The following is an 18698-nucleotide window of genomic DNA, read 5'->3' as shown; positions in this document are numbered from 1 at the left end:
TTGATCACTGTCATGTTTTTAAAAATAAGTGTTTGTGAACATCACTATGTTCAGAAATTTTTTTTTCCAATTTTTAAAAAATATATTTTATTGATTTTCCACAGAAAGAAAGGGAGAGAGATAGAGAGCTAGAAACATTGATGAGAGAGAAACATCGACCAGCTGCCTCTTAGACACCCCCTATCGGGGATGTGCCTGCAACCAACATACATGCCCCTGACCGGAATCGAATCTAGGACCTTTCAGTCCTCAGACCGACGACGCTCTACCATTGAGCCAAACCGCTTTCGGCTATGTTCAGAAATTTTGAATCAGTTCTTGTGTAAAATTTATTATCCAAACTATACTTTCCACATGCAAGTCTTCACCACTGCTCAGAGTGTCAAAAAATCTAAATAATAAAAGCCTAAGCAACCATTACAGCAGAACGACTGGTTGCTATGATGCACACTGACCACCACGGGGCAGAGAGTCAATGTAAGAGTTGCCCCCTGGTGGTCAGTGCACTTTCACAGGTGGAGCGCCACTCAGCCAGAAGCCGGGCTCACTGCTGGCAGGCACAGCAACAATGGCAGGAGCCTCTCCCTTGCAGCTTGCTGAGCAGTAAGGAGCAACAAGCAACTGGACAATAAGGAGTGAGGGGTCCCAGACTGCAAAAGGGCACATGCTGGACTGAGGGACACGCCCCCCCCCCCCCCCCCCCAGTGCACAAATTTTGTGTACTGGGCCTAACTTTAAACATCTGAATTTTTATGGGTATAATAAAAATCTCCTACAAAATACATTGCCTGCGTAGGGAGATTTTAACTGACACAGTTAGACTTTATAAACAGATGGGATCACAGTTGCTCTGTTTCAGGACACCATGTCATTTTGAATGTGCTGCCCTGCAACAGCACGTTCTTCCCACTAGCCCACTCATGTCAGTTTTTCACCTTCTGGTTCATCAGAGTTTCATTAGCTCAAAATTGTATCACCTTGTGTCAGGTGCAAGTCGACAGGTAGTTCATAACCCTTTGCTGTCAGAATTAACATTCATGATACCACTTAAACTATGGTGCAAATTTAGAGTTCATTATTAAATGAGGCATATGCTACTACACTTATAACTGATTCTGTCTCGTTATTTTTAGTTTGACCTTTTCTGTATTCATCAAATCAGTTTGGAAGTAGACATTGAGGTACCCTTTACAGTTAGTTATAAAAATTTCTATTGCTGATATTTTAATAGGAGTTTTCCACATTCTCTAATAATAAATGTTAGTTCCATAATAAATGTTAAACTTCAATGATCTTTTAAATAAGAGTGAAGTAAGCATGTATCCCCTGGATATAAATGATTTTTTTTCAACCCTGAGATAACTTCACTGTCTAAGCATAACTAGATTTGAAAGAATACACCTTCCTTTAGGTATTAAAAGTGACAAAAGTAGAACTAAGGTGAACAATTAGTAATATGGATTATTGTAAATTATGAATTCTTTTCTGACTTCCTTTACCCTTTCCTTGTTAATCTAACATTAGAAATATCAAACCCAGGAAAAGAGATAATATTCAATACAGGTACTACACATTTTTCTTTTTAATTACAGCTAAAGCACATCTTAATATTTCAATTAGGATTTTCATAGCATGTTTCTTTGAAAGTACTACTAGAACAGTACTGTTTCATTAAGGACAAAGTCTAAGAACTATAACAACAGCAACAATAACAAAAATGAAAAGGGTGAAGGGGCATGTAAGTGCACAGTGAAGAAGAATATTTAAGTTTCATAAAGATCAAAGCAGGAGATACAATTCTTAAAGGGTGCTTTTGATCCTTTTTCTTTTTTGCTGATGCTATGGGGAAAATGAGGAATTTTCCAGTGATTTCTTACTTTATAAATTTTATGTATTTGGATTTGCTCAGTGTTAGGTCCTATGTAAGAGAAGTTGTATGTACCCAATTGACTACTTCTATTTTCTTCTTTTACTATTATTCTATAGCAATTTAAATGTAATTATGTGGCTTTTATGCCTATTGACAAATGAACTCATGGGTGATTTGTAGCCTAGAGAAATTGAGATAGACTGTGCAAGGTTTCATTAGATGCTGTATGTGAATTCTTTAAGAAAGAGCTGATGGAGAGACTATTTTAAAAGCAGCATTTCTGTCACATCATTATGCCTCGATGACATTGTTGGCTTGCTGAAACAGGACCAGAGGAGAGATGTTACTAAGAGATCTGCAGTATGACTTTGCTGTTTCTTCACTTGCAACATCATCAAGTGGTGTCATTTATTTGATTTTAAACTTGGAAGATTTCCTTGTATGTCGATTAAGTTGGACACATATACACAAGAAGGCTTAATCATTTTTTATTTTATTTTATTTATTTATTTTTTTTTTTTACCAATTCAGAGTCTTAAGAGGAACTGGGGCTTGGAAAAAGGATAGCAATAAAACAAACAAGCAAAAGAACTGCGTTTCTCCTGTGAATTGGATTTGAAAGGATTGAAATTTTTCTCATTTTAAGAGCATATATGTATTTTTGCTACTAAGTTCTCCATTTTCATTTATCTTTGCAATGCTCACTGTCTAATATTTCTCTTTGCATTATCCTTCCTAGTCATTGATGATGCAACTTCCATAAACTCAGAAATACTTAAATCTAACAGTCACAGGCCCACTCTTCAGAATGCTGCACATTTGCAATTGTATTTTCTTATCTTGGGAAGGTTATGTTCACTCAACCTCTTAGTTCATATAACATGCCCCTGAACAAGAAATTATGTTTTGACATAACTCAAGGATTTACAGGGTGCTGTGAGAATTGATTTAGGTTTCACATACATTTTTACTTTTACTTTTACTTTGCAGATGTTTTGAAAGCAACTTAAGTCTCAGTTCGGGTGAATGTTCACAATCTAGAGTAATTCAAGTACAAAAAGAAGGAGGCACATGATATAACTAATATGCTCAAAACTAAGAATTTCTGAGATTATCCTGTAAGGAACTAATGTTTTGAAAATTTCACTAGGGACAGAGATATTGCCAATCCCATGTTAAAGTTCTTTCTGCCTTATCTGTGTTTCCAGCCCATGATGACATTATATGCCTCTTGAATATATATATATGAATAAAGTAAAAACATTTTATCCAAAAATTAAGAAAAATGATTTATTTTATATAGTCACCTGAAATTCTCTCTTCCCTCCCTATTTACATTACCTATATATTAGAGGTACGATGCTAGTTAATATTTTCTTTTATATTAAAACTAGAGGACCAGTGAACGAAATTCGTGCATGGATAGGGTCCCTAGAGACTGCAGGCTCTAGGCTGGGGCCTCCCTGCTCCTGGCTGCCTGAACCATGCCCAAGGCTGGGGTGGCGCCAACAAGGGGAGGGGTGTTTGGCAGTTGGCTGGCCCTGCGCTCTGGTTGAACACCTGGGTCCAGAAAATTTACAATTAAGCTTTTATTATATAGGATGTGTAATATATTTTCATATTAAAATATATCATATTGAAATATATTTTGATATTAGGTTGGCATTTTTATATTGGCAGATAGGTTGTTAAAACCTCTAACATTCCTTGTTATAAAAAAAACACTCTAGAAAATTAATATTCAATGCCTTTGCTTATTTCTAAAGTGAGGGCTAAGAGTAGTTTGCTGTAATTTCTAACAATTTCCTTTTTTATTATTCATTTGGTATATGAGAAAAAATTTGCATTTTTAAAATATATTTTTCCTTGACTACCATAGTCATCGCAGTATTATTCACAATAGCCAAGATGTGGAAGCAAAACAAATGTACATCCATAGATAAAAAGGTAAAGAAAATGTACTACATAGATACAATGGAATATTATTCAGTCCTAATAATGAAGGAAATTCTGTCATATAATGGACATGGGTGAAACTTGAAATCATTATATTAAGTGATATAAGCTAATCAGAAAATTCTTGTTGCTTTTAAAATACATTCTAACTTTAGTAGATTTACCTGGCTCATTTACTCCATTTAGTTTCTGAAAAAATTAATTGAAATATTGAATTACAAAAGTATGGTATCCTACAAAATGTGATAACCTGACCTAGAAATTCAGACCTTTGCCAAACTTCATCAAATGTCAGCATTTGATTTTTACTTTTAAAACTTGATTATTTTAATCATCTTACTAAAAACTTTATGCTGAGTACCATGATCATTGATTCTTTCCCTTCAGTGAATCTGATTTCAATCATGAAAATGTTAAATATAGGAAAGTAAATTACCTAAAAGTAATTTTAGATGAAAAAATAATATAAATTAAGATGAATAATAAATAAAAAGGAGAATGGCCAAGTTTGTTCATGTGCAATAATTATTTTACCTTGAATAAATGAAGTGAGAATAAACATAATAGTAATAAAGCTACTTATGCTTATTTTTAATATATTTTTAGTTTCTATTTTCTTAATTTGCCTTTTTTGGGTAGAGTAACTTAATGACTTTGCAAAAATGTTAGCATCATTAGTATGCATGTGTGATGTAGAAAAGGATAGCTTTTATTATTACTTTTATATTTAAAAAATATATATTTTATTGATTTTTTACAGAGAGGAAGGGAGGAAGAGGATAGAGAGCTAGAAACATCGATGAAAGAGGAACATCGACCAGCTGCCTCCTGCACACCTCCTACTGGGGATGTGCCCGCAACCAATGTACATGCCCTTGATCAGAATCAAACCTGGGACCTCTCAGTCCGCAGGCCGACGCTCTATCCACTGAGCCAAACCGGTTTCAGCAAAGGATAGCTTTTAAATAAAAATATAAATGGGCTTTGATTCAGAAACCAATTTTGAAAAACATATTTTTTTCAATATAGTTTTTGATTGATTTCAGAGAGAAAGGGAGAGGGAGAGAGAGATAAAAACATCAATGATGAGAGAGAATTATTGATCGGCTGACTCCTGCACACCCCACACAGGGGATTGAACCCGCAACCCAGGCATATGCCCTAAAAGGGAATCAAACTGTGACTTCCTGGTTCTTAGGTCTACACTCAACTGCTGAGCCATGCTAGCCAGTGAAAATTGTATATTTTTGATTAGATATATAACTATAGGTAAATTTTAGCTATCATGACCTTTACCATCTCTCAAATTAAAAATGGAATAATTCTAGCTCTGGCCAGTCTGGCTCAGTTGGTTGGAACATCATCCTTGTACACCAAAGGGCAGTGGGGTATAATTCCAGATGAGGTTATATACCCAAATTGCAGGTTTAATTCCCAATGGGGATATCTCTCTCTCTCTCTCTCTCTCTCTCTCTCTCTCTCTCTCTCTCTCTCTCTCTCTTTCTCTCTCTCTCTCTCTCCCTCTCTCTCTCTCTCTCTTTCTCTCTCATTTTTCCCTTCCTTTCTCTAAAATAATTTGTTTTTAATATAACAATGCTAACCTTAAAGGGCTTTTATGAGGTTTAAATGAAGTATTAATTACATGTCAAGCATAAAGTTTGTTTTTGTTTCTTTTCTTTCCAAAAGTGAATATTTAATTTGGTAATTTGGAACTCAGAAAACACCAGTTTAGGTAAAATGAAGATTAAATATTGCTGCTTTTCATTTCAGATTTTCCCATAAGTAACAGATGATTGAATCATTAGTATTACAGCAATACAAACCACTATCTAAAACCTTGTACTGTCTAAAATTATTTTCAATCCATCCATAAGACACTGGATATGTTTTTTAAAATATATTTTTATTTATTGGGCTTCTCTGTGGGTTATTGTCTATATGAAGTGTTAGTGGACACTTATTTATAAATATTAATAAATCATTAAGTATAAGTATCTGTAAAAGAAAAAAAATACTTCTTAATCATTTATGTTCATATTTAATACTTATTTAACTGAGAATCTATAATAATCAATGCATAACAAGCAAATCGACTGAACGGCTGAACAGCAGAAGGAATGGCTGGATGACCTTCCAGATGACCGCACTGTGACAGGCACTGGCACCAGGCCAGCCAAGGAGGGTGCGATGCAAGTGGCTGAGGGGCCTGCCATCGTCCCATGAATGCCCCTCAGCAGGAAGCCCGGGCCAACCTCTGCAGAGCGATCAATGGCGCGACTCTGCGATTAATCACCTCAAAGAGGGATGCCCAGGCCACTGGCGGGTGGGAAGATTGATAAGGCTCCATGATCGCCCCAAAGAGTGAGGCCCAGGTTACCTGCCAGCAGCATTGCGACAGGTGGGCAGGGCCTCCCTCTGCAGAGCCAATGATCTTGGAGCCCCTCGATTGATCGCCCACAGAAAGAGGCGCAGGCCACCCAGCGCAGTGCTGTGGTGGGTAGGTGGGACCTCTGTGGGGCTATTGATCTGGGGGCCCTGTGATCAATCTCCTCACAGATGGAGGCCCAGGCCAGCCAAGTGATCACACCCCATGCCTGTTGCCCACAGAGGAAGGCGACCAGTGGTGGTGATGGGGCGGGGTGCAGTGCCACACAGATGGCAAGCAGTGGCAGTGGTGAGGGCAGGGTCAGCTACCGGCAGCTGGAGGAAGGAAAGCCCCAATAGGCCCTGATCACTGGCCAGGCCAAGGGACCATACCTGAGGTGTCCAGGATTGCAAGAGGGCACAGACCAGGCTGAAGGACTCCCCTCCCCCCCAAACAATGCACAAATTTCATGCACAGGGCCTCTAGAGTAAAAGCCTAATTATTTGAATGATTGAATGACCAAACAACCAGTCAAATGGTCATTATGACATGCACTGACCTCCAGGGAGCTTCCCTCTGGGTCAGTGCACTCCCATAGCAGGAGCACCACTCAGCTGACTGCCCATCCCAGTGGCCCAGAAGCCTGGTAGCAGCCATTCACTCCTTCAGTAGTCCTGTGATCCAATCTCCAGAAAATGGGACAAGCACAGTACCACCAGCACAATCCCTGCAGTGGGCTTCCTGGAAATCAGCCTCAGGTACTGTGGCCACTTCCCCTCCCCAGATGCTCCACAAGGAAGAAACGATATAAAAGTGCCAGGTGGCTCCTGAAAACTGGCGAGAACATCAGTGGGAGGGATCCAGATCCCTGGATGGCAAGGGCATCCCACCACCTGCCCGGAGAGTCAATCATGTCCTAGCCCCCATGACCCCTCAGGACAGGTGCCAGACACAAGGCTCACAGCTGGTGAATGCCACTGAGTTGGCACAAGCCCAAGGCAGGCACAGGGCTGCCGGGATGAATGGGAGTGGCAGGCAGGAGTGGCAGGATGCATAGCACTACAGGCAACCCCAAGGGATTCCACCCATGCACGAATTTGTGCACTGGGCCTCTAGTGTAATATATAATGAGTGGCCAGATTATTATGACCACCTGATGTTTGTAGGCAATTTAGCTATACATTGCATCGTATGGAATATGGAAGGTGAAGGCCTGTTTGAACACCTTTGCTATCTGCAGTTACCAAAATGAAATATCTCCAATTTGCACAGGAAGACAAGGATTGGACAATCGAGCATTGGAAAAAAGTCATGTGGTCCGATGAATCACGTTTCCAGTTGCATCATGCGGTTGACAGAGTGAGAATTTCATAGAAACAGCATGAAAGCATGCACCTCACATGCATGAGTATAATGCTTCAAGCTGGTGGGGGCAGTGCTATGGTTTGGGGCATTTTTTCCTGGCATGATTTGGGCCCTTTAATTTGTGTGGAACAACGTCTGAATAACACAACATACCTAAGTATCATTGCTGATCGAGTTCCTTCTATCATGTTGATGGCATATCCCAATGGAGATGGCTTTTTCCAACAAAACAATGCACCATGCCTTGGTGCTCCTATTGTGCAGGAGTGGTTTCAAGAACATGAGGGAGACTTTGCCTTGCTTAGTTGGCTCCCATAATCACCAGATCTCAATCCAATTGAGCATTTGTGTGACGAAGTTAAAAGAGCCATCAGGCAGCTGTTTCCACAACCATCAAATCTCACAGAACTGGACAGTGCTATTCATCAGGCATGGTGTCAGATTCCTCACATCACCTTTCAACATATCGTGGAGTCAGTGCCAAGAAGAATCCCTGCAGTATTGAAGGAAAAGGTGGCCCTGTGAAGTACTGATGGGGTGGTTATAATAATCTGGCCACTCTGTGTAATATGAGTTGTGATTATAACCCTTTGCCAATTGAAACCATCTGGAGAATGGAAAGGACTGTGGACTAGAAAGAGCTTGGGACACTGAATGTATACTTAGGCCACTAGAGCCTTCCTAGAAAGCTTATTTCCAAACTGCATGTCACATGTGAAAATGTGCACATCAGTCTTTCAAATGCCAAACTACACTTCCCTTTGGTATTTCATATTGCCCAAATATCTACCTTACTTCTACAGTTAAAATTCCTTTCTTGTATTCAAACAGTGTATCAGTTAGCTCTTGCCAAAAAATAAAACCTAAATCCCTCAATTTAATGGCTGAAAAAGCAACCATCATTTATCCTCACTCATCTGTAGATTTGCAGGCAGTTGGCTGATCTAGCCTAGCTAACCTGGTGGCTCTGTTGATCTCAGCTAAAGCCTCTTTTGCCTCTGAGGGTTGGTCCACGTAGGCTGTCCTCAGTTGGCTTGTCCAAATTCCTTCTTTGGAGATGGAAGAGGCTGTAAAAAAAAGCAAAAACAATTGTGCAAACACATTTCCAAAGTCTACTTTTGTTAGGTCTATTAACATCCTCTTTGTGGGTTATTGAAAATCATAAGGCTTAATCCATCATTGAAGGTGTTATTTCCATGGAATTTAGGGAAAAGAGTGAACATTTTTTAGCAATAGTCTAATCCTTCTTCAGTCTTTACATTAATCTGAGAAGTGATTTAATGTGTGGAATGAACAGCTACTCAGAGCTAAGAGTATTTCCAATAAGACTTCTGTTCTCACTTCCATATATTTAGGAGTAAAGAGGAGACCCCAAATTCTTACGTTATTTTAGTCAGAGCTCCTGACCACTCTCTGTATCTCAGTAATAACCTTCTGCCTTTTTTTTAATATATATTTTATTGATTTTGTACAGAGAGGAAGGGAGAGAGACAGAGAGTTAGAAACATCGATGAGAGAGAGTCATCGATCAGCTGCCTCTTGCACACCCTCTACTGGGGATATGCCTGCAACCAAGGTGCATGCCCTTGACCGGAATCGAACCCGGGACCCTTCGGTCCCCAAGCCCACGCTCTACCCATTGAGCCAAACCGGCCTCGGCTGCCTTTCTATCACCATCTGATTGAGACCACAATAATTTATTTCCTTTTAAAAATGTATCTTTATTGTTGAAAGTATTGCAGATGTCCCCTTTGTGGGTGTTTTGTTGTTGCTGGTTTTCTTTCCCATTCACACCCTCCACCATACACCCACCCTTCCCCACACTATTGTCTGTGTCCGTGGGCTATGCATATACATATGCATGTAAATTTTCTAGTTAATCTGAATCCTCACATGCCCACCCCTACTTTGTCTCTGAACAAGGATTTCTTTCATCTTGCCCTCTGTTGAAAGATTCCCCATGGGTCTCTTGCATTTCCAAACATATTGTGAGTAGAGACACTGATGACATTTGTTATAGACTCTTTTCAAGGATGCTTTTTGGCAAACAGCCTTGGAAAATAGACACTATGTTACTCTCTGGAACAGAGAGCACATCCATTTATTGTCCAATATATAGTCCAGTATAATGTCTCTTCCAGGGCAAAGACCAAGCATGCTAACTTGTAGTCAAATATAAAATATTTGGTTTCCTTAAGCTTGGTGCTCCTTATCTGTGCTATAAACACACTGCATGCAGTTTCCACCTGAATCACGCCACATCACTCTCCTGGGACTTGTGAAACAAGAGAAACAGTATGAACACAAAGTGCATGCTGCTTGCTGGACCGTGAGTAATAAAATCCTTTGCTTCTGACACAGGAATCTAACATCTTCTGCCAGCATTTATAAAACTGTGGCAGGGTACCTTGTTAGCTCATCAGCAGGGTAAAAGCTCAGAGCCTTCACACTTCATGATACTCTTTACCTTGGTTTATATTAATTACCAAGTTAAAGCAGGCCTCTCAAGTTATTTATTGCTGATTCTCACCTCCTTAAAGCTGTATACATACCCTTTTCTAACCCATTTTATGCCTTTGAACTCTTTTTTTTTAAATTTAAATTTATTGAGGTGACATGAACACATAGGTTTCAGTTGCGGGTTTCTATGTTACAAGATCTGTATGTTGTACCGTGTGCTCATCATCCAAAGTTAAATCTTCTCCTGTCACATTATATTTAGAACCCTCTTCTCCCTCCACTCCCTTCCCCCTGACAACCACCACACTGCTGTTTGTGTTCATGACTTCCAGTTGTCTATCCCACATATGAGTGAAATCACATGGTTCTTAGCTCTTTCTGACTGACTTAGTTCACTTAGCATGATGTTCTCAAGGTCCAACCATGTTGTTGCAAATGACGCTATTTCATTCTTTCTTATAGCTGACTAGTATTCCATTGTGTATATGCACCACATATTCTTTATCTAGTTTTCTATCTCAGGACACTGGTTGTTTCCATGTCTTGGCCTGAGTGAATAATACTGCAATGAACATAGGGGTGCATATATCTTTGTGAATACATGATTTTGAGGTTTTCAGATCATATGGTATATCTATTCTCAATTTTTGGAGGAATCTCTATACTATTTTCCATAGTGGGTGTACCAGTCTACATTCCCACCAGCAGTGGATGAAGGTTCCCATTTTTCCACAACCACTCAAACACTTGTTATTGCTTGTCTTGTTGATAACGGATACTCTAACACATATGAGGTGGTATCTCATTGAAGTATTCATTTTATTCCTCTAACTGTCAGTGAGGTTGTACAATTTTGAACTCTTAAAACACTTCTTTTATGCCCCAGAAACACTCCTAGTCAATAGCAAAGTTCATTATCTCCTGAACCCTTCCTCTGAAAGTGTTCTTTACTTTCTCTAACTCTATCTCTACCTTTACAACAAGGATTCCCTCAGATGGAAACTGATTTTCTTTTCTCCCATAGCATCAAGCTAGAAGTGGGATAAATATTTCCCTTTCTTAATTTTTTCCATATAAATCTCCTTTTCTTCTCCCTCTTCCCAACTGAGACACAAAGATAGAAGTGAGCCTTGAATTTCATGTCACCAAATAAACCCCACTGCTACATGTCCTTTATACAGACTATTTTCCTATATTTTAAAGAAGTTAATTAAGGTATAATTTCATATTATGAAATTCATCCATTTTAAGTTTATAATTCAATGATTTTTAGTAATCATTAGTAAATTTTCTGTGTTGTGCAATCATTACCAGCATCCAGTTTTAGAATGTTTTTATCACTCCAATAAAATTCCTCCTTTGTTGATAGTTAATCTATCCAAATCTCAGTCAACCATTAATCTATCTTCTGTCTCTATAGATTTGCCTTTTATAGACATTTATTCAAAATGGAATAATAGAATATGTGATCTTTTCTGTCAGTCTTCTTACAATTAGCAAAAGTTATTCAGGTTCATACATGTTGTTTATACATATAGCATTTTTTATGGTGAATAGTATTCCATTTCACTTGTATGGTTTTTATATATTGGCTATTAATGAACAATTCTACTATCTATATTTGTTTTTAAGTCTTTTTATGCATTTTTTTTTCAAGAGAAACATCAAAAGTGCTTTATTCAAAGTAATGTCCATCACTAGCTACACATTTTCCCCATTTTTAAGGTAATTTGTGGATACTGTCCCAATTGAATTTTCTTGTTTTGAGGCAAACTATGCAGAGACCCAATTTTCCACTTCTTCATATGTTTTGAAGTGCTGCTTAAAAAGTATGTGTGCCATCCTTTAGAACAAGTGGTAATTTGAAGGAGCTAGGTTTGGTGAATACGGCAGATGGATTAATACTTCCCAGGCAAGATCTTTTAACGTGTCTTTTACTTGTTTTTGAAGTGTGTGATGGTGCATTATCATGAAGCAAAATTACTTCGCTGTGTCTTCTGGCCCATTTTTGGTCATTTTAAGATCAAAGTGTGGTTCAAATTGACATGGATGTTCTTTGTCTTTCACATCGAAATCATCACTTTTAAAGCGTTTAAACCAGTGTTCACAAGTATCTTGAGATAGAGCATGTTCACCATAAGCTTCCCAAAGTATGTGATAACTTTAAGCTGCACTTTTCTTCAAAATGTAATGAATTAAAACTTCCCCTCAAATGCTCTTTTTTTTTGGCATGAAATTTGACATTTTTAAGTGTAAAAATATCTATGATGTTAACACCTTCAGCAAATTTGACATATGAAGTTTTGAAGCTTGCTGTCAATACAACAAAATAGCATATATATCAAATTGCATATATATCAATATATGTGTAACTCCATCTAATGAAAAAAATCCTCATATTAACTGGTACACCTAATATATACACTAAGAGGCCAGATTATTATGATTTCTGAACTCATAATAATATTTCCACTCAGTATATATCCTATACAATAAAAAAACTAATATGAAAATTGTCCCCTGGATCAGGAGTTCAACTAGCAGACAGGCTGTCCAACCACTGATATTCCCTCCCCCTTACAGGCTGGCCAGACTCTACTCATACACAAATTCATGCACCAGGCCTCTAATATCGATATATATACTAGAAGCCCTGTTGCATGAAGAGATTCGTGCAATAGATCTTCCTTCCCTTGGCTTCCAGCACCGGTTTTCCTCCGGCACCCAGGCCTTCTCTCCAGCCAGAGTCTTCCATCTTTGTCTTCACTGCTTCACTGCAGACTCTGGCCTGATTCTGCCATCTTCATCTGTGCTGCAGATTATAGCCAGAGTTTGCCGTCTTCGCTCTAGGCTTCTACAGTCTTCATCTTCACTGTGACCGGGCTGCCACTCCTATAGATCCCTTTTCCCCCTGCCCTCCCTCTCATAGCAGACATCCTGCCCCACCCAGCCTATTCTCGCCTGGTGCAGCTGGGTGGCCACCATCTTTATCCTTTTATTTGAATATCCCTTCCTGATTGGCTGGTGGGTGTAGTGGAGGTACAGTCAATTTACATGTTTGTCTATTATTAGGTAAGATATACACTAGTGGCAGGATTATTATGCCTTCAGAGATCATAATAATCTGGCCACTCAGTGTATATTGCCATTTCTCATGGGTTGAAACCTATCTGAAAAATTGAAGATAATATGGTACATTTATGTTTAATATTTTATGAAACTGCCAAGCTATTCTCAAAGTGGTTATATCATTTTCCATTCCTATGAACAAGTCATGAGAGTTCCATTCTTTCACATTATGTGGTTTTGCCTCTCTTTTTTAATTATAGCTATTTAGGTGGTTATAAAATGGCATCTCAATATGGTTTTAGTTACCTCTTCTTTTAAAGTTATTTTCTAATTAAGCTTGCTTTTCTTCAATCACTGCAGATTTTAGGTTATTATTTATTATACTTTTATTGAAAACTCTACCATAACCCTTGATGTTTTAAAAAAATCGTAGATGCTTTTAAGAATAATATGATTTCTCAGTAACTAGACCTGTAACAACTTCATAAATTCAATTTTATGACTGACTTTTTTATACTTCTCTCTATATCTCCCACTTACTCCTAAAAGGATTCCCAATAGAGTATTTTTGACCCCATCAAATATTTCCCTTCTCAATATCCCTCATCTCCTTCACGTGTTCATTTCCTGCCTTAACTAGCTTTGATTCCACATAGAAAATCTTAATGTGTCACACCCATGCTTTCTTTTATACTTATCAGTTGGTAAACCTCATTCCTACCTACTGCTGAAGTCAATTGTTGCAGAAGAAAATCATAACCCTGTTTACTTTGTTTATTTTAATTTCTTGACCAATTGCATCAAGTGGAATCTTTAGTGCTGCCAGTGAGAACACTTATATTTCTCTAGGCCTGCTATTTTCCATCTAATCCACACCTCCTAATTCCAACTGCTTTTTGGCACCAGTAGAAACCATATATCATGTGTTGCCTTTTTTTTTTCCTTTTTAAAATATTTTCATTCATTTCAGAGAGGAAGGGAGAGTGAGAGATAGAAAAATCAATGAGGAGAGAGAATCATTGATTGGCTGCCTCCTATATGCCCCACACAGGGGATTGAGCCTGAAACCTAGGCATGTGCCCTGACCAGTAATTGAACTGTGACCTCCTGGTTCATAAGTTGATGCTTAACCACTAAGCCATGCCAGCTGGGCCCGTGTGTTCTTTCTTATTTTCAGGATAATATGTCTTTCAATTTGTTTGTTTTTTTTTAAGTATTTTTTTTTTAATATATTTTATTGATTTTTTTTTGACCCCCTCCCTCCCTCCCACACATCCCCTCCCTCCCCAAAGTTTTGTGTCCATTGGTTGCACTTATATGCATGTATACAAGTCCTTCGTTGATCTATTTTCTCCCCCAGATCTTCCTCCCCTCCCCGCTGTAATTTGACAGTCTACTTGTTGATATACTGTCACTATATCTATCTTATGGTTCATCAGTTTATAATGTTCTTTATTATCCACAAATGAGTGAGGTCATGTGGTGTTTCTCTTTCATTGATTGGCTTGTTTCACTCAGCATGATGTTCTCCAATTCCATCCAGGTTGCTGCAAATGATGAGAAATCCTTCTTTTTTATGGCAGCATAGTATTCCATTGTGTAGATGTACCAAAGTTTTTGGATCCAATCATCTGCTGACGGACACTTCGGTTGTTTCCAAATTCTGGCTATTGTAGATTGTGCTGCTATGAACATAGGGGTGCATATATCCTTTCTGATTCGTGTTTCTAGTTTCTTGGGATATATTCCTAGAAGTGGAATTACTGGGTCGAATGGGAGTTCCATTTTCAGTCTTTTGAGGAAACTCTACACTGTTCTCCACAGTGGTTGCACCAGTCTGCACTCCCACCAGCAGTGCACGAGGGTTCCTTTTTCTCCGCAACCTCGCCAACACTTGTCGTTTGTTGATTTGTTGATGTTGGCCATTCTGACAGGTGTGAGATGGTACCGCATTGTTGTTTTGATTTGCATCTCTCGAATAATTAGTGACTTTGAGCATGTTTTCATGTGCCTTTTGGCCTTCCTTCTGTCTTCTTTTGAAAATATTCTATTTAGGTCCATTGCCCATTTTTTAATTGGATCATTCATCTTCCTTTTATTTAGTTGTATAAGCTGTTTGTAGATGTTGGAGATTAAACCTTTATCAGTGGTAACATTTGCAAATATGTTCTCCCACACGGTGGGCTTTCTTGTTGTTTTGTTGATGGTATCTTTTGCTGTAAAAAAGCTTTTTATTTTGATGTAGTCCCATTTGTTTATTTTCTCTTTAGCTTCGATTGCGCTAGGGGTAGTATCAGTGAAGAAGTTCTTTTGGCATACGTCTGAGATTTTGTTGCCTGTGGATGCTTCAAGTATTTTTATGGTTTCCCGTCTGATGTTTAAGTCCTGTATCCATTTTGAGTTTATTTTTTGTATGGTGTAAGTTGGTGACCTAGTTTCATTCTTTTGTATGTATCTGTCCAATTTTCCCAACACCATTTATTGAAGAGACTGTCTTGACTCCATTGTATATTTGTGCCTCCTTTGTCAAATATTAATTGAGCATAGTGATTTGGGTTGATATCTGGGTTCTCGATTCGATTCCATTGATCTATATGTCTGTTTTTGTGCCAGTACCAGGCTGTTTTGAGAACAGTGGCTTTGTAATACAGTTTGAAGTCTGGTATTGAGATACCTCCTACTTTACTCTTTTTTCTCAGGATTGCTGTGGCTATTCGGGGTCTTTTATTGTTCCAAATGAACTTTTGGAGAGTTCTTTCTAGGTCAGTGAAATATGCCATTGGTATTTTAATGGGGAGTGCATTGAACCTATAGATTGCTTTAGGAAGTATGGACATTTTGATGATGTTGATTCTACCAATCCATGAACATGGTATGTTCTTCCATCTGTTTACATATTCCTCTATTTCTTTTTTCAGTGTCGTGTACTTTTCCGCGTATAGGTCCTTTACTTCCTTAGTTAAGTTTATTCCTAGGTATCTTAATTTTTTTGGTGCGATGGTAAATGGAATTGCTTTTTTAGTCTCTGTTTCTATAAACTCACTGTTGGTGTATAGAAATGCCATAGATTTCTTGGTGTTAATTTTGTATCCTGCTACATTGCCAAATTCATTTATTAAGCCAATTAGTTTTTTAATGGAGTCTTTTGGGTTTTTTATATACAATATCATGTCGTCTGCAAATAAGGATAACTTTACTTCTTCTTTTCCAATTTGGATGCCTTTTATTTCCTCCTCTTGTCTAATTGCAATGGCTAGTACTTCCAGTACTATGTCAAAGAGGAGTGGCGATAGTGGGCATCCCTGTCTTGTTCCTGTTCTTAGAGGGAATGGTTTTAGTTTTTGCCCATTGAGTATGATGTTGGCTGTGGGTTTATCATATATAGCTTTTATTACGTTGAGGTATGATCCTTGTACTCCCACCTTGTTAAGAGTTTTTATCAGGAAAGGGTGTTGGATTTTATCAAATGCTTTTTCTGCATCAATTGATATGACTATATGATTTTTATCTTTCAACTTGTTTATGTGATGTATCACGTTTATTGATTTGCGGATATTGTACCAACCTTGCATTCCTGGAATAAATCCTACTTGGTCATGGTGTATGATCTTTGTGATGCTCTGCTGGAGCCGATTTGCTAGAATTTTGTTGAGGATTTTGGCATCTATGTTCATGAGGGATATTGGTCTGTAATTCTCTTTCTTTGAGTTGTCTTTATCAGGTTTTGGTATTAGGGTGATGCTGGCTTCACAGAAGGAGTTTGGAAGTGTTCCTTCCTCTTGAATTTTTTGGAATAGTCTGAGAAGGATAGGTTTTAGTTCTTCCTTGAATGTTTGGTAAAACTCTCCTGTGAAGCCATCTGGCCCTGGGCTTTTGTTTGCTGGAAGCTTTTTGATGACTGTTTCAATTTCTTCCCAAGTCACTGGTCTATTGAGATTTTTAGATTCTTCCTGATTGAGTTTTGGCAGTTTGTATTTTTCTAGGAATATGTCCATTTCCTCCAGGTTGTTCAGTTTGTTGGAATAGAGTTGTTCATAGTATTTTGTAACAATCCGTTGTATTTCAGTGGGGTCTGTTGTTATTTCACCTCTTTCATTTCTGATTTTGTTTATTTGGGTCCTCTCTCTTTGTTTCTTGGTTAGCCTGGCTAGAGGTCCATCTATCTTGTTTATTCTTTCAAAGAACCAGCTCTTGGTTTTGTTGATCTTATGTATTGTTTTTTTGGTCTCTATGTCGTTTATCTCCGCTCTGATTTTTGTTATTTCCTTCCTTCTGCTTACACTGGGCTTTTCTTGTTGCTCCTTTTCTAACTTTTTGAGTTGTAGAGTTAGATCATCTGTTACTATTTTTTCTAGTTTTTTGCAATAGGCTTGTAAGGATATGAACTTCCCTCTCAAAACTGCTTTTGCTGTGTCCCATAGATTTTGGATTGTTGTGTTTTCATTGTCATTTGTTTCCAGGATATTTTTAATTTCTTCCTTGATTTCTCTGGTAACCCAGCCCTTGTTTAATAGCAAGCTGTTTAGTCTCCATGTTTTTGATTACTTTGGATTATTTTTATTGCAGTTAATTTCCAGTTTTATGCCATTGTGGTCTGAGAAGATACTTGATATGATTTCTATCTTCTTGAATTTGAAGAGACTTTGCCTATGTCCCAAAATGTGGTCTATCTTTGAGAATGTCCCATGTGCACTTGAGAAGAATGTATATTCTGTGGCTTTGGGGTGGAGTGTCCTGAAGATGTCAATTAATTCCAACTGGTCTAGTGAGTCATTTAGGATTGATATTTCTTTGCTGATTTTTTGTTTAGATGATTTGTCGAAGGGTGACAGTGGGGTATTAAAATCTCCTACTATGATTGTATTGCTATTAATCTCTCCCTTAATGTCCTCCAGCAGTTTTTTAATGTATTTGGTTGCTCCTGTATTGGGTGCATATATATTTACCAGGGTTATTTCTTCTTGTTGGATTGTTCCCTTTATTATTATGAAGTGGCCATCATTATCTCTTGTTATGTCCTTCACTCTGAGATCTAATTTGTCAGATATAAGTATTGCTACCCCAGCTTTTTTTTCATTTCCATTTGCCTGGAAAACTTTTTTCCATCCCTTCACCATCAGTCTGTGTGCATCTCTTTTTCTGAGGTGGGTTTCTTGTAGACAACAGATGTATGGGTCTTGTTTTCTTATCCAATCTGTTACCCTATGTCTTTTGATTGGAGCATTTAATCCATTTACATTTAAGGTTATTATTGATAGGTACTCATTTGACGCCATTTTTATTCTATACCCATGTTCCTTCTTCACTTCTTATTTCTTTACTTTTACAGTAGACCCTTTAGCATTTCTTGCATTGCTGGTTTGGTGGAGATAAATTCCTTCAGTCTTTTTTTGTCTGTGAAGCTCCTGATTTCCCCTTCAATTTTGATTGATAGCCTTGCTGGGTACAGTATTCTTGGATTCAGACCCTTCCTTTGAATGACTTTGTATATTTCGTCCCATTCCCTTCTGGCCTGATAAGTTTCTGTTGAGAAATCAGTTGCTAGTCTGATGGGGGTTCCTTTGTATGTAACTTTCTGTCTCTCTCTGGCTGCTTTTAAGATTCTTACTTTGT

This window comes from Pipistrellus hanaki, assembly GCF_964339955.1.
Source record: "Pipistrellus hanaki genome assembly, chromosome: 3".
Taxonomy (NCBI): Eukaryota; Metazoa; Chordata; class Mammalia; order Chiroptera; family Vespertilionidae; genus Pipistrellus; species Pipistrellus hanaki.
The sequence above is the reverse complement of the archived record's forward strand: the minus strand, read 5'-3'. Positions refer to the sequence as shown.